Source organism: Schistocerca cancellata, chromosome 1 (assembly GCF_023864275.1).
Source record: "Schistocerca cancellata isolate TAMUIC-IGC-003103 chromosome 1, iqSchCanc2.1, whole genome shotgun sequence".
NCBI classification, from domain to species: domain Eukaryota; kingdom Metazoa; phylum Arthropoda; class Insecta; order Orthoptera; family Acrididae; genus Schistocerca; species Schistocerca cancellata.
The window spans coordinates 1,046,333,189-1,046,353,969 of NC_064626.1; the positions used below are offsets into that span (position 1 = coordinate 1,046,333,189).

Genomic DNA, 20,781 nt, shown 5'->3' on the forward strand with positions numbered 1-20,781 from the left:
TGGCAAACTCCTTTGAATCACTTGAAGCATATAAAGAGACTTTTTGCTTCCTGTTCTGTAGATATGACTTAAACCACGACCTCGAGGTCGTCTTCTACCAGCATTTTTCCATTCTTCTGTAAAGATTTAGTGTTAGTATTTTGGAAACCTGACTTATTAAACTGATAGTTTGGTAATTTTCACACATTTCGGATGTGGTTATGGAATATTAATATGGTACCACCGCCCACTGAGAGTGTGCTGTGACAACTGGTCAGAACGTCTAATTTTCAGCGAAAAAGTAAGCAGGTGGACCAGTCACAACAAGAAGCGCAGTTTTTCCTGTAAGTAATTTTGAGGGGAAGTCGGTGCTATGATGAAGTAAATATCTCGCCCAGGCTGATGTAACATTTCTTGCACTGACGCTATGCGCTGTGTATAAGAAACAGTACGAGTTTTGTGAGGGTCAATCCATCAGAAGAATGTTATTGCAGGTAGGCTAATGAGTTTTGTTACAACAATGAGACGGTCGTCAGCGACGTATGGAACAGCAACACGTCCGTCTCGCTGGGCACGGAGCGCCAGCGACTGGCGAGTGAGGTAACTCCACGTCAGTGTATGGCGTTGCGACCGTGGCTACAAACGGCCAACTACATAGCGTGGGTGTAGCGAGGCGCCAGGCAGTAGTTACGACGGCGCAGCTGCGCTGGCAACGCCACGCGACGCGGCTCTGCTGTACGTATAAAACCTTGCGTTCAACAGCTCACCACTGTCAAATACTGCGCACTCAGTTTTATCGTTTCACTAATGACATGAATAGGCACACTGATCAACGTACTCATATTCGTAACGTGTAGCCCGCACAACAGAATAGGGATGGGAAAAACCGACCGATTAAAAACGATACGGTATTTCAGTTTTGAATAACCGTTTTTTTTCAGTATTTGTTTGATCTCGGTTATAACAGGTGCTTCCTTTTATTTTTTACTAATAACCGAGTGAAAAAAATCGAAATATCAATTAGCCTTAGCAGTAGTGCTAAAAGTTTTTCGTTTTTAAATAAACCCTTTTTAAAAAGGAGTAATTTTTGTTCGTAAAATATGCATTGGTTTGAAATTGCGTTATTATAAAAAAATGGGAAAAGTGATCAGTGTTGTTTTCATAACACTGCCGACAGAAATGAGCAACAAAAACATGGCATCAGAATTGGTACAGGAATGCTGAGACAATAATGTCCCTGTTGCCGTGTGTCGTGGCTTAAGGTACGCGTGTACGTCCCCACATCGCAGTCGTCGACGGACATCCGTTCTACATGTATTGCAGGGTGCCTCCAACCCTAGTACGGAAATATTTTTACGAAGTGTAGTAGCAATGAAGTACAGTGCTTCATTTGCTTTAAAACATTAGCGATTTGTGTGCCACTTCCACGAAATAATAAAAGAGGAAGGAAATTATGGTACTAGCAATAAATTAAAACTTGACAACAGTTCCTTCAGAGTATACAATGAAAGTAGCTAATCTGTTGCCTGTGTCCACATAATATCATAATATATCTTTATCTGCTTGTAGCCCTTGAAAACAGGTAAATTAACAAGAAAAATGTTCTTCAATCTCACTTTGCACCCTTTAGTACTGACTACCTGTAATGCCCAAATAATGATGTGATCAGCGATTACAACATGATTTTACAGCAGAGTTTCAAAGAATTAGAATCAGCAGGAGCATACTGGCTATTTTTTGTAGTATTCAACCACTTAACACTTCTCGAGAAAAGCAGTGAACGGTCGACGGAATAAATTCTTTTATTTCCCTATTCAATTTAATATTTTGATTCTATGCGTCTTGCAACTGAGTCAATTTTTATTATCTTTGTTCCATTTCTATGTTTACTACAAGAGATAATAAGAATAAAAAACCGACGTCGGTTATTTCAGAAACCGGTTACTTTGATCGGTTTTAATAGGTTAACTGGTATGCAAGAAAACTGACTTAACTGGAAAGCCGGTTGTTTCAGCGATAACCGCTATCCCTGCTATAGAATAGTGTGTAGGGAACGACACCGAACTCTGCGTCAGTAACTGCTATGTGTGGTGTGGTCAAAAAGTAACGGAAATTTTTGTTTTTCTTAAATATTCTTCAGTGATTCATTAACATCAACTTTATCCCCTTCAAAGTAATCCCTCTCAGATATAATACACTTGTGCCAGCATTTTTTCCAATCTTGCAAGCGCTTCTGAAACTCACTTTTCGTTAAGGTGTTCAGCTCCTTCACCGATCCTGTTTTTAGCCATGTCCGGCGAATACGGTGGCTGAGAAGAGTTAACGGTTTTGTTGTTTGCGAAAAAATCACGAACGAGCATTGAGGTGTGAACAGGAACATTATCGTGGTGCAGTTTCCACGGGTGGTTTTACCACAGTTCTGGTAGTTTTCTTCGGATTGTTTCACGCAAACGGTGCATATCTTCCAGGTAGCAGTCCTTATTGACCGTACAAACATTAAGGCAGGAAACCGGGATGCACTATCCCATTATAATCGAAGAAAACAGCGTGAAGAACCTTCGCACGTAATCGAACTTTTTTTCGGTCTTGGCTCTTTAGGTAGCTTCCATTGGCCTTGGTTTCGACGTCATACCCGCAAACCCATGTTTCGTCACCTGCTATAGCCTTCTTTAGAAGTTCTGGATCGTTTTCGACTTCATTCAGCTATTCCTGAGACATATCAACGTGGCGTAGTTTTTGGTCGAAATTCAACAATTTCGGAACAAACATTGCTGCTGAACGTTTTATGCCCAAAACATCCGGAAAATTGCTTGGCATGAGCCAAAGGATAAGCCGCCATCATCACCAAACTCTCTGAAGGTGATTTTCCAGAACCATTTTCTTTACTTCTTCAAAATTGTCGTTAGTAATGGATGCGCTAGGGCGTCCAGGGCGGCAGTCGTCTTCAACGCCTTCTCGACCTCCTTTGAAGCTTTTATGCCACTCGTAAAATCTTGTCTTACTCACAGTAAATGCGCCAAAGGTCACAGTCAACATCTGGAATTCGGTGCTGCACTTTAATCCAATATTCAAGCAAAATTTAATGCAAATTCTTTGAACAATCTCTAACGAAAGTAAACATTCACCGAGCACTCAAAAACACATAGAAACTTTTCGACTGTCAACAATAAACTAAAATCCAAACATAGATCAGGAACGTGCGTACCAACAACATAAAAAGAAGTCGAAAATCGGATGTATAAAGCTGGCGAAATTAAAAAATTCCCGTTACTTTTTTATCACACCTCGTATGTAGCCAGATATGCCAGTGACCGAGCTCTGTGCGGCATCAGCGAATTGTAAGTGTGTATACGGGATTACTCCGAAATCTACCGACAAACTATCAAAGTTTCATCCGAGAACGTTCGTTCCTAGAAGAGGCAAGCCAATATTTTGCTTACTCCCATGCATGTCTCACGGAAAGAACAGGAAGGCAAAATCAGAGAGATTCAAGATCACACGGTGGTTTACCAACAGTCGTTATTCCCACGCACAGAACAGGGGGAAAATGTCAATGGTAAGGAGAATACCCTCCAGCACACATCATAATGTAGCTTGCGGAATATACAGGTTCTTCCACCAGGAATGGTCAATATTCAGTAATACAACAGGAACCATCATTCGACGCAAAGAATATAGTAAACATCGGATTTAAAATGCATTCTAAAGAGCTATGAGCACGTGTTCATCTTCGACGCTGTGGAACAAATCTATCCTACAGCAAGTTCTTTGCTTCCATGTTTTGAGAGGTTATGGTATGGACCAAAACAAGAAAAAAAAATTCTGTAAATGGAAGCTTTAAAGTGTTTACCTTGAAGAGAAGAGATTCGTTTCACAGAATCGAAGACGAAGAAGTCTTCTTAGCTCTTTAGGTTAGCGTTTTAGAGCCCATGTTTACTGGGCTTTTTTCTTTCAAATGATCGTTCCTGGCCGTTCCCTGTGAGCGAGCGGTTCTGGGCGCTTCAGTCCGGAACCGCGCGACCGCTACGGTCGCAGGTTCGAATCCTGCCTCGGGCATGGATGTGTGTGATGTCCTTAGGTTAGTTAGGTTTAAGTAGTTCTAAGTTCTAGGGGACTGATGACCTCAGATGTTAAGTCCCATAGTGCTCAGAGCCATTTGAATTTGATCGTTCCTGTCATATTCCTGAATACTGATTATTCCTTCCGGGACACCATGTAGATGTAGACATGTTTGACTTACCTTGAGTGGCCCATTAAGAGCAGTCATTCGGTTAGTTATCCCAATTTCCTTTGCGGTTGTATTTAATGCTGGCACACATTTTGCTCTCGATGCTCATTGTTGTATAGCTAGAGAAGGCCGAAATGCACGCGTTAAAATCAAGCAGTCTGGCGTGAGGTCTGAAACAGGATACGTAATGAATGCTATAAAGAAAAGTACGTAGCTTCTGGAATACTTAACTTTAATCCACATTTGTAGAACATTGCTCTTGATGATACAATAATAGACTCGCAATATAAATGGAATACGGTGCCTTGCTAGGTCGTAGCAATTGTAGCTGAAGGCTATGCTAACTATCGTCTCGGCGGTGACACCACACTCATAACAATCGTTGATGTAGAGTTTGGGCAGAATTGGACTGGTTGTGGTGGTCCATTTCCCTGACCAGTTCGATCATCGAATGTGTCAGTGATCTATTTCTTCTGAAAAGCCAACCACCGGAAACTTCAGTTGATATTCACATGGAGCTGGTTTCCAGGATTGTCATACCCATTCTCTTGGAAAACATGGGGATGGTTCCCATGAAATTACCCTTTCCGAACTCGTGCTCCGTCTACAATGACTTCATTGTCAATGCGGCCATGAAGTCCTGAGCGTCCTTCATTCACAAAGTAAGAAACGTTGTAAATTAGTTGAATTTGCTGGACCAATCTGCCCATAGCGCTATGGCGACGCCTCTGCACCTGTATCTACATGATTACTCCACAATTCACAGTTAAGCGTCAGGCAGAGGGTTCATCGAACCACCTTTAAGCTACTTCTCTGCCGTTCACTCTCCAACAGCGCGCGGGAGAAACGAACACTTAAATCTTTCTGTGTTGATCTCTGATTTCTCATATTTTATTACGATGATTATATCTCCTTACGTAGGTGGGGCGTCAACAAAATAATTTCACATTCTAAGGAGAAAGTTGGTGTTTGAAATTTCATGAGAAGGTCCTGCCGCAGCGGAAAACCCCTGTGCTTTAATGACTACTACCCCAGTTCCTGTGTCATATCCGTGACACTCCCTTATTTCGCGACAATGCAAAACGAACTGCCCTTCTTTGAACTTTTTGATGCAGATCGCACACTGCAGAGTAATACTCCAGAGGAGGGAAGACAAGTGTAGCGTAAGCAGTCTCTTCAGCGGAAATATGACGAACGACCTATTATCTATCTCTTGGCTGCCCATACCAGCAACACTCTAGTCCCACATGAACATAAACTCGACATTTGCGGCATAGCCGTGAGTGCTTATATCTCTGAATCTTGCGCAAATAAAAAGCAAGACGACAAGAAAGTTTTGATCTGGGAAATGTTTTCTGCATGTCGATGGAAAGGTCGTGTATTTTTTCGAGTTTTCTTTAGCTTTGACACTTTTTTCTTGAAGTTTGATCCTCAAGGCTTCACTCTTCTTCTTTAAGGACCTCTTTCTTCTCATCCTCAGTACTCGTCGGATTGGCTAAGTATAACGTGGAGTCTATCAGAAGTCTTGGTAGTATTTGACTCTGGTAACTGAAATCCAATATTATATAACAGACAAAACGTCGTTCTGTATTTGTCTACGCTGACATGTTGAACGTTTTTTGTTTGCTGTGCTTTAGATAGTAATCACGACATAAAGCTGTCATATTCATGATAATATTATAATACACTTTATGCGGGCTTTGTATTCTTCTCTAATATCTCCCGTATGTAGGCATGTTTTTGATAGGTTTCTGCATAGCCTCGACCCTTGACCTTTGATCATTTTTTGGCAAGCATTGCGATTTAAGTTGTTTCAGAAAGTTGATCACACGTATTATGGGGAAGAACACCGACCGCCAGAAAAGTAATCTTAAAGTGATAGGACTTTGCGAACATGAAGATTGTGGCACGGCATGGCCCTGCCTCCTTTTCATAGGATGTGTTTTTTAAGACCACATAAACACGAATTTTATTTGTCTGCCAGATTCCAGAAGCCAATAAATTTTCATCCTTAACATATGACAGTATTTCCTCACGCTGCAATGAACGAGTACACATTTCTCCAGCAGAGTGACGAGGAACTGTTTCCCCTTTTAGTTTTCATAAGATTTGCTTTCAGTCCTTCTTTGTTTGTTTCCTGACTTCTTTAAAAATACTTCTTTTCCTCTTTCAGGAGTGTAGTAGTCTGTCTCGGGCAGGATGTGGTCACCTGCTTCCTGCTTATGTTTCAGTGGACGTAGGCTTTGCTCCCTCCTAAAAATAAGTACACACAGACGTCTGTAGAGAAATAAAGCAGGGTTCATTGTTAGGGCCAAAACAACGCTAACCCTCAAACGTATTTATTATATGTTTTTCTGTCGTTAAAGTTAAAAGGAATCAGTGAGTAACAGCCTGACAGGCAGTAACAGCCTGACCGGCATTTACTCATAAATATCATATTCTATCTATAAACTTTAAACATTAGACAATTTCCCAAAATTTTAACAAATTGTGGGTCTAAATCTTTTGGGATCAGACTGGTTGCAATATAATGGTAAGCCATACTTACAGCATCTTTAACATCTGATATATTTCCTGGTATGTAACCAGCACCTGTCACCAGTGAATGGATCGCTGTCATCATTAACATCCTCACCAAACATACACCTGTTTACTCGATTAGAATATTTCGGCGTCACTGCCACAACAACGTAAATAATGAAATGCACAGCAATGTATATAACCAAAAAACACGTTCTAGCAGTTCAAATAGAAGTACCTGTTGCCAGTATGTAGTGGAGTTGAAACCAAAATAGATGGTGTGATCAGACAAATTCCCACGAAATTGAGGTTTAGCTCCTTCTTCCGCCGACCCCTGAAAATTCACTACTGGGCCTCCTGGCGTCATATGTACCACCAGTGTTAAAATACGTCCACGGTTTTGAGTTTTAGCGTAGGAGAAAAAGATGAGAAGTAGCAAGTATTGGGACAGTCTTCCACCGACAGAGAACGGGAACGTTTTGTTTCGAGAAACCACAATAACAATACATTTATACATTGTTTCAGAGAAATACATACGGTTCAATTTTGTAATCGAGATGATGCACCACGTAAAGATATAAAAATGATAGTTCTTCTTGAGTCAGCCGTTTCTGAGACATAGGAGAGAATGATGTAATAAATCCAACAAAAATAGATGTGTGCGCAATGTCACAAAGTTGCTACGTGGCAGACCGTGTGTTGTAACACCTGAAGAGGCACCTAACGGGCGAAGTCGGTACTGGTACCGGCTTTGGCCAAAACCACCTGGGTCTTAGAAGCAGGGCAAACGACCATAGTGTGATGTCATAGTCAGGTGGCGATCATAACATAAAGCGGCCAGTAGGAAAAGAACTTAGCGAGTTTTGAGTTGATTTTTCAATGAAGTTGGTCAACACAAAAGACACATGCATTTGTTTAAACTGAAATGAGACAAAAACATTTACCAACGCATAACTGCTGTGCAGTTTACTTGGTACAGAGGATATACAACACGTCAAGAACATTTGTAAACAAAGCTGCTCACATCTTCGAGAAAATGCGTGATTTTCGTGAGTATGTACTGTTAGGAATGCCTGGAGCACTTTTAAATGTACAGGCATTGTTTACTAAAAGATTCAGACATATCCAAGCAATATTTTTATACAACATTGAGGCATGCATTTCGCAGTTTGTTGTATTCACACGATTTTCTGTTAACAGAACAACTTGAAGAACATAATCAATGACGTATTATCTATCGGTACCGAAACCCAGCAAAATTCACTAATTTTCAGGTTTCAGGATTTTCCTAAAAATGATATCAGCAAATATTACTAAAAGCACTGATGTCTAAGTTGGGCATTTCAAGCCTTCCACTATTTATATTTTCAATTACACAATCTAACTCAGTCGTTAAAGTACCATCCCTAAGTGAAAACCGTTTACAACCATTACAGGTCAATTTTTTAAGCAGAGAGAACAACAGTAGCGTGCGTAAGGCAACGTGGGAGTAGCGTCATTGAGATGTGATGTGATTGTTACTTTAAATTCTTTAGAAAACCTAACTATGGAATTAGAGGTGCAATAATTTTGGCTGAAGTGAAAAAGTCATGGGATAACTTCTAATATCATGTCGAACCTCGTTCTGACAGGCGTAGAGCAGCAACTCGACGTGGCATGGACTCAACAAGTCATTTGAAGTCCCCTGCAGAAATATTGTGCCTGCTGCCTCTTTAGCTGTCCGTAATTGCGAAAGTGTTGTTGGTGCAGGATTTTGTGCATGAACAGATCTCTTGATTATGTCCCATAAATGTTCAATGGGATTCAAGTCGGGCGATGTGGGTGGCCAAATCATTCACTCGAACTGGCCCGATGACATGACGCATTGTCGTCCATTAAAAATCCGTCGTTGAACGGCAGACAAATGTCTATAAGTAGCCGAACATAATTAGTTCCAGTCAGTGATCGGTTTAGCTGACCAGAGGATTCAGTCCATTCCACGTAAATACAGCCCATATCATTATGGAGCCACTACCAACTTGCACAGTGCCTTGTTGACAACTTAGGTCCACGGCTTCGTGGGGTCTGCGCTGCACTCGAAACCTACCAGCAGCTCTTACCAGCTCAAATCGGGACTCACGTGACCATACCACGGTTTTCCACTCATCCAACCGATATGGTCACGAGCCCAGGTGAGGCGCTTCAAGCGATGTCGTGCTGTTAGCAAATGCATTCGCGTCGTTCATTTGTTGCCATAAGCCATTAACACCAAATTCCGCCGCACTGTCTAACGGATATGTTCGCCGTATGTGCTACAGGGGTAATCCCAAAAGTGAGGTCTCCTATTTTTTATAAGTACATAGACCTTTTTATTTCTACAATGGTTTACATCAGTTTACAGCTTGAACATTTAGCTATTTTTCGACATAATCACCATTTCTGTCGATGCATTTTTGTAGACGCTGTGGCAGTTTTTGTATGCCCATGTCATACCAGCTCGCCGCCATGCTGTTCAGAAAATTATGAACCTCTTCTTTCACCTCGTCGTCGGATCTGAATTGCTGGGACCACAATTAACACTGACAAGTACTGTGAGACTCTGAAAAAACTCAAACGGGCAATTCAGAACCGGAGAAGAGGAATGTTGAGCAACGATGTACACATTCTCCATGACAACGCTCGCCCACACATCGCACGGCAAACCGTTGCTCGTGTATCGATTTCTGCGGTTATTTCAAACAGTGTTGCTTGTCTGTTAGCGGTGACAACGCTACGCAAACGCCACTGCTCTCGGTCGTTAAGCGAAGGTCGTCGGCCACTGCGTTGTCCGTCGTGGGAGGGAATGCCTGAAATTTGGAATTCTCGGCACCCTCTTGACACTGTGGATCTTGGAATGTTGAATTTCCTAACGACCACCGAAATGGAATGTCCCATGCTTCTATTTCCAACTACCATTCCGTGTTCAAAGTCTATTAATTCCCGTTCTGTGGTCATAATCACGTCGGAAACCGTTTCACATAAATCACCTGAGTGTAAATGGGAGCTCCGCCAATCCATTGTCCTTTTATGCCTTGTGTATGCGATACTATCGCCATTTGTATATGTGTATATCGCTATTCCATGACTGAACCTAGTATAGTATATCCTTTACAATGATCCTCCTAGTATGATCAATGGGCAGTTCAATGGAAGACATTAATTTAATTTTCTTTTCAGTTTCCACCTGTCACACAGAAATATGATTCTGTCCACCTTCAAGTTACCTGCACGGACCAAATCTAGATTTCAGAACATTTGTCTGAAATTTTACAGGAAATAAATAATCCCAGTTCAGTTTATGGTTCATATGGCTCTGAGCACTATGGGACTTAACATCTGAGGTCATCAGTCCCCTAGAACTTAGAACTACTTAAACCTAACTAACCTAAGGACATCACACACATCCATGCCCGAGGCAGGGTTCGAACCTGCGACCGTAGCAGTCCAGCCTGAAGCGCCTAGAACCGCTCGGCCACCACGGCCGGCATTTCAGTGTATGGATTAATCTGCAAGCTGAAGTACGGATTTGGTGGTATGCCTGACAGCAGTATAAGTTTGTGAGAATAATTTCGCTAACCCAGCACTTATATTTTTCCAGTGCTCCAGCCAAACTAAAAAGTCACTGAGGAAGATTTTCTGTTCGTGTAAAGTTTTGTTTGTGAGGTATTGTTGGAGTGTGTTTTCCACATTTATAGCACTCATCACACAATGATGATTCGCAAAAATGGAGCTGTTTCTTTTCCATTTCGTTAATGTTGTTCGTCAGTTAACATAACAAGTCCTTTTCCTACATCATCACTCAATATATCTTGCACACACACTGAATATTTCGTCTCACAAAACTTGTTGTCCAGAGGGCTTTCACTGGAAAATGATAGCTATGTTTTACAAGTTCGTTTCTTTCAATTTCATAGGAAGCTTTATGAGATAATTTATTGAAACTGGGACACAAATGTAGTCTTTCATTTTTTGGCTTAACCAATAATTTCTGATACCCTTAAACAGATGAAAGGTTTCAAAAGAGTTTTCTCATTTGATGAAGCGTGACAATATTGGGTTTTCAGCTCTGACAGAGTTGCAACGAAAGACATTGTTTCACTGTTCACAGCATTGTTATCAGCAACTACAGTTTATACTATAAAACCAGATATATGTAATCTTTTATCGGAACTAGATGTATTCGTTTTGAGCGAGTGTCGGCGCTCGAAAGTTACGCAAAAAAGGTCACATTCAGTCTCCAGATCGCTTTCCGTTATTTCCACATGACCGTTTTCAGACCAGTGCCCATCTTCAGATTCAAAATTAAATTTTTTTTGTAATAGATCTGAAGATGGGCAGATGGCTCAAAACTTCTCACGTGGAAATAAAGGAGAGCGACCAGAGACTGAATTTAAATAGTTCTGTGCATGTAATCCTGCGATGTCACGTTTAATGACCTCAGTCTTATCAACAGCTGTCAGGATAATGACAGGAATGATACGTACAACTTCTTTCTTGACTTATAAAATACTCTGAATAGTGAATACACGAGGTAGCAATGTATCACCTGAATATCAGGCAACAATGTTACCCCCTTTCTAATCCGTATATGGTTTAATATAAATTTCATTTACCGTCAATAAGACATGCCTTTCAGGTTCTTGAAAAATATCCACTTTGTCCACAATGTATCGCGAAAACGTACTAGAATTTTATTCTACAATTGGACTATCATAAAAGTTATAACATAAAGTTTTCAAAGTAATTGGACGGGAGAAAATTAGCCGACTTCGACTTCTGTCAGTGATATAATCATGAGGTGAAATTAGGAGCAAAAGGGAACAGAACATTATAAAATCAGTATCATACAGTCTGCTGTTTTTGTGAGACCTGTGACTTCCTGAAACTACTGAGGCTTTTATACTGCACAAGTAACTGTTCTATTAATGATGATCAGCCAACGATGTTACCTCGTTTATAATCCATATATGGTTTAATATAAATTTTATTTACAGTCAATAAGACATGTCTTTCACGTTCTTGAAAAATACCCACCTTGTCCACAATGATTCGCGAAAAATTACTAGAATTTTATTCTACGATTGGACTATCATAAAAGTTGGAACATTAAGTTTCAAAGTATTTGGACGGGAGAAAATTAGCTGACTTCGACTTCCGCCAGTGTTATAATCATGAGGTGAAATTAGGAGCAAAAGGGAACAGAACATTATAAAGTCAGTATCATACAGTATACTGTTTTTGTGAGACCTGTGACTTCATGAAACTACTAAGGCTTTTGCACTGCACAAGTAACTAGTCTATTAAACGTTTTTAGTTTTACACTTATCTAAGGTGCAATCACACTGATTAGTGATGGAATTCAGATCAGTTATATTAGTAACTCTGTCAGTGTTAACATTCGTCAATTGCAAGTTAATGAACATCCATTTGAATAGACCTCAACTTTCAAATTATTATCAGTCACAATGCACATTATCTAAAGAAACTGTACGTTTAGACCGATGTACATTAACATAAAACTCTCTTCTCTCACAGTTTTCACCAAGTTCTTCTGTAAAGATATTACATTACCTTTATCTTATAGTTCCTGAAGTCTTTTATACGATATTCTTTTTAAATATTGATTGTGACTGACTACACTAATCTTAATACTTCCCTACAAAACTGCCTGCAACCTCTTCTGGCTCCCCTCTAGATGGCCCTGCAGCTGGATAGGTAGGCCAGGCAGTTTGGAAAAATGCATGGAACGGCATCTGGATTCGAATGTGAAGCAGATTTGATTTTTCCAGGTTTTTCGTCGGTGGCAGATACTCCCCGCATAATGTCACTAGCTTTAAAATGTATTTGACACACGTGAAAAATGAGCAGTGGAGTATGGCAATCACAATACATTTAGCCAAGTGAAACGTATATTATACGAGAATAGTCGTATATTATAGTGCACGAAACTCACATAAACTCAACTTAGTAACATGTAATATGATTTTTGTGTGCACAACTATCTCGTAACGATCACACAGTTCAACGAGTTGTTTATACCCGACACGTTGTTGATGTGGCAAAAGACGTCCGTTGACATTCGCCGTTTTTCGCTACAGATGGCGGTTATCGGCGAAACAACCGGTGAAACAACCGGTTTTCACTTACATCGGTTTTTTCCACGCCGGTTTAATCTGACTTTAAAACCGCTCAATATAACCGGTTTCTGAAATAATCGATTTTCTAATTTTTATTCCTATTATTTCCTGTAATAAACGTATAAATCGAACAAATATTTACTCTCTCAGTTTGAACATATCTAGAATCAATATATAAAATTAAATTGGCCAATAAATGAAAACATAGCCCGTCCACTCTTCTCTGCTTATCTTGAAAAGTGAAAGATGGGTGAATACTACAAAAAATCACAACTGTTATCATATTGGTTCTAATTTTTTGAAACTCTGCTGAAAAACGATGTCCTAACCGGGGATCATTTCACAATTTGGGGAATATGAGTAGTCGGCGCTGAAGCGTGAAAACTGGGATAGAATAACTCTTTTTTCGTGTTAATTTGTCCGTTTTCAAGAGGTTGTTGTTGTTGTTGTGGTCTTCAGCCCCTGAGACTGGTTTGATGCAGCTCTCCATGCTACTCTATCCTGTGCAAGCTTCTCCATCTCTCATTACCTACTGCAACCTACATCCTTCTGAATCTGCTTAGTGTATTCATCTCTTGGTCTCTCCCTACGATTTTTACCCTCCACGCTGCCCTCCAATACTAAATTGGTGATCCCTTGATCTCTCAGAACGTGTCCTACCAACCGATCCCTTCTTCTGGTCAAGTTGTGCCACAAACTTCTCTCCTCCCCAATCCTATTCAATACTTCCTCATTAGTTATGTGATTTACCCATCTAATCTTCAGCATTCTTCTGTAGCACCACATTTCGAAAGCTTCTATTCTCTTCTTGTCCAAACTATTTACCGTCCATGTTTCACTTCCATACATGGCTACACTCCATACATATACTTTCAGAAATGACTTCCTGACACTTATTTCAAGAGGTAAACGCAGCTAATTGCCTATTTTGTAGACAGTGGGAGCAGATCGGCTACTTTCTGTTTTTATTGAATACTCATGAATGAATTGTTAAGGTTTTAATTTATTACAGTTACCATAACATCCTTCCACTTTTATTATTTCACAGGAATGAGAGACAAATCTTTACCTTACAAAGTAAATGAAGCGTTGGCTTCATTGCTACGTCACGTCGTAAAAATATTTCCGAGTAGGGTTGGTGCTTTTCTGCAGTACAACGGATGTCCGGTGCAGAAAGCGGGAAACTACCCTACAGAGCAGGTGGGGCCAGGTCTTGCACATTGTATGTTCACGTGTATATTAAGCCACGACACGCGCCAACAGTGACATTATTGTCTCAGCAATATTGTACCAATTCATATACTATGTGTTTGTTGCTTGTTTCTGTCGGTATTGTTATTAAAGTAGCAATGTTCGCTTTACTCATTTCCTACAATAACGCAATATTTCAAACAAATGCAAAATCTTACAAATAAAAATACACCTCCTTTAAAAAAGGTTTATTTAAAAACGAAAAATTTTAGCACTTTGCCATGGCTAATCGATAATTCGGTTTTTTAAACAGTTGTTAGTAAAAAATAAAGAACATCTATTATGACAGAGACCAAACGAATACCTAAAAAAACCGGTCTCGCGTTTAACCGGACGGATTTTCCCGTCCCTACTTCTGGCTGACGTCACGATTTAAAGAGTTCCCGCAGTGTGAGGCCTTCATGTCTATGTAGTGTTGTTTGGGTGCGATATTCGGTTCTCGTAAATATTGCTGTTGTTGTTGTGTTCAATCAAACTAAGCCTTTAGTCAAGATATACCATACATTTCTGTCCTCTCCTACTCCATTCAGTACCCATCCACTGGTTTCCGGTTGGCTCTGAGCACTATGGGACTTAACTTCTGAGGTCATCAGTCCCCCAGAACTTAGAACTACTTAAACCTAACTAACCTAAGGACATCACACACATCCATGTCTGAAGCAGGATTCGAACCTGCGACCGCAGCAGCCGCGCGGTCACTGGTTTCCGATCTACCCACAAAATCTTCAGTACTCTTCTGTAACACCACATTATTCTCTTCTTGTCTGTACTATTTACCTTCTACGTTTCACTTCCCTAGAAGGCTGCACTCCACACAAAATCTTTCAAAAAAAGGTGTGCTAACACTACTCGATTTTCGAAACTGTCATTTTCAGAACAGCTCTTCTTGCTACTCCAGTCTACATTGTTTATCCTTACTTCTGACGTCGTAAATTATTCTGCTACACGAATAACAAAGCTCGTCTACCACTTCCGATATCTCTTTCCCTAATCTAATTCAATCAACATGACCTGTTGTAAATCGACTAAACCCCATTACCCTTTCTTTGCTGTTGTTGGTGTCCATCTTACACCTTTTTTTCAGTACACTATACTGGGTGATCAAAAAGTCAGTATAAATTCGAAAACTTAATAAACCACTGAATAATGTAGATAGAGAGTTAAAAATTGACACACATGCTTGGAATGACATGGGGTTTTATTGGAACCAAAAAAGTTCACAAAATGTCCGACAGATGGCGCTGGACAGCAAAACGTCAGTGACTGCGCATGACAATCGTGTATAAAAGGAGCTGTAATGAGAAAGAGAATCAGATGCGCCAGCAGTCGCAGCATGTTGACGTTACCTGAAAAGGCGCTTTTAGTGAAGCTGTATTATCAGAATGGGGAATGTGCTAGTTCAGCGTTACGATCCTATCGCCATAGGAAGGGGATTCGAACGGGTAAAGGTCCGCTGACAAATGCAGCTGTGGCGAGAATGATTTCGAAGTACGAAGCCACGGGTTGTTTAGACGGTAGACCCCGTAGTGGCCAACCGAGCACAAGGCGTAATGCTGCTGAGACAGTTCAGGAAGAATGGAGACTGTAGCGGGTTCGTCTATGCACGGGGAAGTCAGCGCTCGTGCAGTCGCACGTCGCACCGGCATTCCATACACTACTGTTTGGTTGGCACTTGGGAGTACCCTCCGATGGTATCCGTACAAAATCCATCGGCATCATGAACTGTTACCTGGCGATTTAGTGAAGCAGAGGGCATCTGTGGTGTGGGCGTTTCAAAAGATGGCGGAAGATGACGATTGGTTGAGTAACGTGTTGTGGACCGATGAAGCTCATTTCACGCTCCAAGGGTCTGTCAACGCCCACAACTGCAGAATTTGGGCTACCGAAAATCCTAGAACTGTCGTGGAAACTCCATTGCACGACGAGAAAGTCACGATATGGGTTGGGTATACCACATCTACACATCTACCGTTATCGGGCCTTTTTTCTTCGAGGAAATGCGTGATTCTGGTTTTGTAACTGATACCGTGACGGGTGAGAGGTACGCCAATATGTTACAGAGTCGCATCATCCCCAGCCTGGCTGATAAACACCTGCTGGAACGTACGATGTTTATGCAGGATGGCGCTCCACCCCATATTGCTAGACGCGTGAAAGATCTCTTGCGCGCGTCGTTTGGTGATGATCGTGTGCTCAGCCGCCACTTTCGTCATGCTTGGCCTCCCAGGTCCCCAGACCGCAGTCCGTGCGATTATTGGCTTTGGGGTTACCTAAAGTCGCAAGTGTATCGTGATCGACCGACCTCTCTAGGGATGCTGAAAGACAACATGCGACTCCAATGCCTCACCATAACTCCGGACATGCTTTACCGTACTGTTCACAACATTATTCCTCGACTACAGCTATTGTTGAGGAATGATGGTGGACATCTTGAGCATTTCCTGTAAAGAACATCAACTTTGCTTTGTCTTACTTTGTTATGTTAATTATTGCTATTCTGATCAGATGAAGCGCCATCTATCGGACATTTTTTGAACTTTTGTATTTTTTGGTTCTAATAAAACCCCGTGTCATTCCAAGCATGTGTGTCAATTTGTACCTCTCTGTCTACATTATTCCGTGATTTATTCAATTTTCAAATTTATACTGACTTTTTGATCACCCGGTACATTCCACTCAACTGGTCTTCGAAGTCCAAAGCATCCCTGACATAATTAAAATGTCAGCAACAACCCAGAATTTTAAAATATTAGTTGCAACTTGTATCACCACTATTAGAGCAAGGCACAAATTTTATGACGATCAGAAGAAAGCGTTAGCCTGCGACCCCTGAAGCACCTGAGGACGCCGGAGTTTATTTAGTGTTGCTGCCCGGAGCAGCTGCAGCGACAGGGCCGGCGCGGCTTAGCCGGATAACCAACCGACCGCCTGTGAAGGACGTCAGCGGATGCCAGCCAGCGAGATAAAGAAGACTGTTTCGCAATAAGGCGCCGAGGAAGCGGACGGTCGGTGCAGCTGGGTAAAGCTTACTGGCGTCACGCTTTGTTAACCGTTCAGCGCTCAGGACTAACCACGACTTGCGGACCGGTATAGGCAGACACTGAACACTCGGATTACGTATCCGTTTACTACTGGTAGCGTATTTTAGTTACGGAAAAGTTTTCATTCGTGATGAATAGCGTACTAGACGCAATCGAAGCTAACTTGTGAGATACGGAAGTGAGCCAAAACAGGATCGAATCCATACGGCGGATTAACGACAACTTGTCTGGTACAGCATCCAGCCTCCGTGTGTGTTTTAAGACATTTTCCGTGCTTATTCAGGCAAATTCCGGATGGATCCCCAATTTCCGCCTCAGAAAATACGATATACAAACTGTTAAAATTCGGTAACACACATAAGAAAGCTTACACGATTCAGAGTCACATGGGTGCACATGTCTTCCCTCCCTGATTGCTGTAACGACAGGATCGAAAGACGGCCACAAAGTTAAAATAAATTAAATGTGGCAAATCATGAAAACAGCGCATCCTGTATGACGGTATAGACGCTAAGGGTGAGAGAGCATACTGTAATTAATCGATAACATCCACCTCCATCATCTTTGACTCTTCAGACACATCCTCTGGATTATACACTAGAAGAAATAAAGGGTTATTACAAATGATTGAAGCGATTTCACAGCTCTACGATAACTTTATTATTTGAGATATTTTCACAATGCTTTGCACACACATACAAAAACTCAAAAAGTTTTTTTAGGCACTCACAAATGTTCGATATGTGCCCCTTTAGTGATTCGGCAGACATCAAGCCGATAATCAAGTTCCTCCCACACTCGGCGCAGCATGTCCGCATCAATGAGTTCGAAAGCATCGTTGATGCGAGCTCGCAGTTCTGGCGCGTTTCTTTGTAAAGGAGGTTTAAACACTGAATCTTTCACATAACCCCACAGAAAGAAATCGCATGGGGTTAAGTCGGGAGAGCGTGGAGGCCATGACATGAATTGCTGATCATGATGTCCACCACGACCGATCCATCGGTTTTCCAATCTCCTGTTTAAGAAATGCCGACCTGGCATTCTGCTTTAGCCTTTTCCGTAAGATTTTCCAAACCGTCGGCTGTGGTACGTTTAGCTCCCTGCTTGCTTTATTCGTCGACTTCCGCGGGCTACACGTGAAACTTGCCCGCACGCGTTCAACCGTTTCTTCGCTCACTCCAGGCCGACCCGTTGATTTCCCCTTACAGAGGCATCCAGAAGCTTTAAACTGCGCATACCATCGCCGAATGGAGTTAGCAGTTGGTAGCTCTTTGTTGAACTTCGTCCTGAAGCGTCGTTGCACTCTTATGAGTGACTGATGTGAGTGCATTTCAAGCACGACATACGCTTTCTCGGTTCCTGTCGCCATTTAGTCTCACTGCGCTCTCGAGCGCTCTGGCGGCAGAAACCTGAAGTGCGGCTTCAGCCGAACAAAACTTTATGAGTTTTTCTACGTATCTGTAGTGTGTCATGACCATATTTCAATGAATGGGGCTACAGTGAATTTATGAAATCGCTTCAATCATTTGTAATAGCCCTGTATGTTGCCTTGGCTTAGAAGAAGTCATAGAGTTAGGAATTATCTTCGGTTTGGAAGGAGTCCTCTCGAATACTGCTGGATGACAAAGAGGAAAGCTATTAGCCAGTGTGAGATCGAGAGAAATAAAAGGTCTTAAATCACCTTTCAGTTGAGCTTCCCTCTTACACACATCCAAAAAAGTTTTGCATCACCACGGTACCCAGAAATCCTGAAGATAGACATTGACTGTTGGTATTGTATCACAGACACAGTCCCTTTGACTGTTCAGAGATCTCACTAAACCCGCCCAAAGATGTAAACAAGCATGCATAAGCAGCGCCTATTACACGGAGGGGGTCCGACAGCCGATCAGTTCCAGTCATTCCACCAGGAAGGAAGTACACGGCTCGTGTTGTCCGTAGTTCAACCATGCCTAGACGGTCAATACCGCGGTTCGATTGCGTCCGCATTGTTACTTTGTGCCAGGAAGGGCTCTCAACAAGGGAAATGGCCAGGCATCTCGGAGTGAACCAAAGCGTTGTTGTTCGGACATGGAGGAGATACAGAGAGACAGGAACTATCAATGACATGCCTCGCTCAGGCCGCCCAAGGGCTATTACTGCAGTGGATGACTGCCACCTGTGGATTATGGCTCGGAGGAACAATGACAGCAACGCCACCATGTTGAACAATACTATTCGTGCAGCCACAGTACGTCGTGTTACGACTCAAACTATGCACAACAGGCTGCATGATGTGCAACTTCATTCCCGACGTCCATGGCGAGGTCCATCTTTGCAACCACGACACCATGCAGTGCGGTACAGATGGGCCCAACAACATGCCGAATGGACCGCTCAGGATTGGCATCACGTTCTCTTTACCGAAGAGTGTCGCATGTGCCTTCAACCAGACAATCGTCGGAGACGTGTTTGGAGGCAACCCTGAACGCCTTAGACACACAGCCCAGCGAGTGCAGCAAGGTGGAGGTTCCCTGCTGTTTTGGAGTGGCATTATATGGGGCCGACGTACGCCGCTGGTGGTCGTGGATGGTGCCGTAACGGTTGTACGATACGCGAATGCCATCCTCCGACCGATAGTGCAACCATATCGGCAGCATATTGGCGAGGCATTCGTCTTCATAGACGACAATTTGCGCCCCCATCGTGCACATTCTGTGAATGACTTCCTTCAGGATAACGACATCGCTCGACTAGAGTGACCAGCATGTTGTCCAGACGTGAACCCTATCGAACATGCCTGGGATAGATTGAAAAGGGACGACGTGACCCACTAACCACCCTAAAAGATCTACGCCGAATCGCCGTTGAGGCATGGGACAGTCTGGACCAACAGTGGCTTGATGAAGTTGTGGATAGTATGCCACGACGAATACAGGCATGCATGCAAGAGGACGTGCTACTGGATATTAGAGGTACCAATGTGTACAGCAATCTGGACTACCAACTCTGAAGGTCTCGCTGTATGGTGGTACAACTTGCAATGTTTGGTTTTCATGAGCAATAAAAAGGGCGGAAATGATATTTATGTTGATCTCTATTCCAATTTTCTGTACAGGTTCCTGAACACTCGGAACCGAGGTGATGCAAAACTTTTTTTGATGTGTATATAAAGCAGCCAACCCCCACTGAATTACGTGCTCGGAAAAATTAGCAATTTTTGAGTTGAATGAAGTTAGTTGACTGTGTATTACCAGTCGGCGAAAACACGTTACCGTGCTGCAGCACATCATGGCGCAGTCATTTTGGACGTTCGCCTGTTTCTCTATTCGCTCTCTCTCTCTCTCTCTCTCTCTCTCTCTCTTCTCTCTGAGTCGGTGTGGGAACAGGTAATTGATAAACTATATACTATCAGATTAAAAGTGTCTTAACCCCTATTACTGGACATTAGTACGGGGTGTGTCCACCCGTCACTTTTATGACGGCTTGAACTGTGCGCGGGACATTTTCAATTAAGTGTCTGAATGTCTGTGATGGAATGACAACCCACTCTTCCTCTAGAGCCGAAACCAGGGCAGGTAGTCATGTTGCACGCTGGGGTCTAGAGCGAAGTTGATATTATCACTCA

The 20,781-nt window shown here is 42.1% G+C and overlaps 1 protein-coding gene across 1 annotated transcript in view; it reads left to right on the top strand.

Moving 5' to 3' along the window:
* Positions 1–599: 599 nt before the first annotated feature.
* LOC126090251 (small integral membrane protein 14) overlaps positions 600–20,781 on the top strand; it is an 83,565-nt gene continuing 63,383 nt past the window's right edge. The window contains exon 1 of the mRNA XM_049906973.1: positions 600–714. The gene's annotated coding sequence lies outside the window, so the exon portion shown is untranslated. The remainder of the gene's footprint in view (positions 715–20,781) is intronic.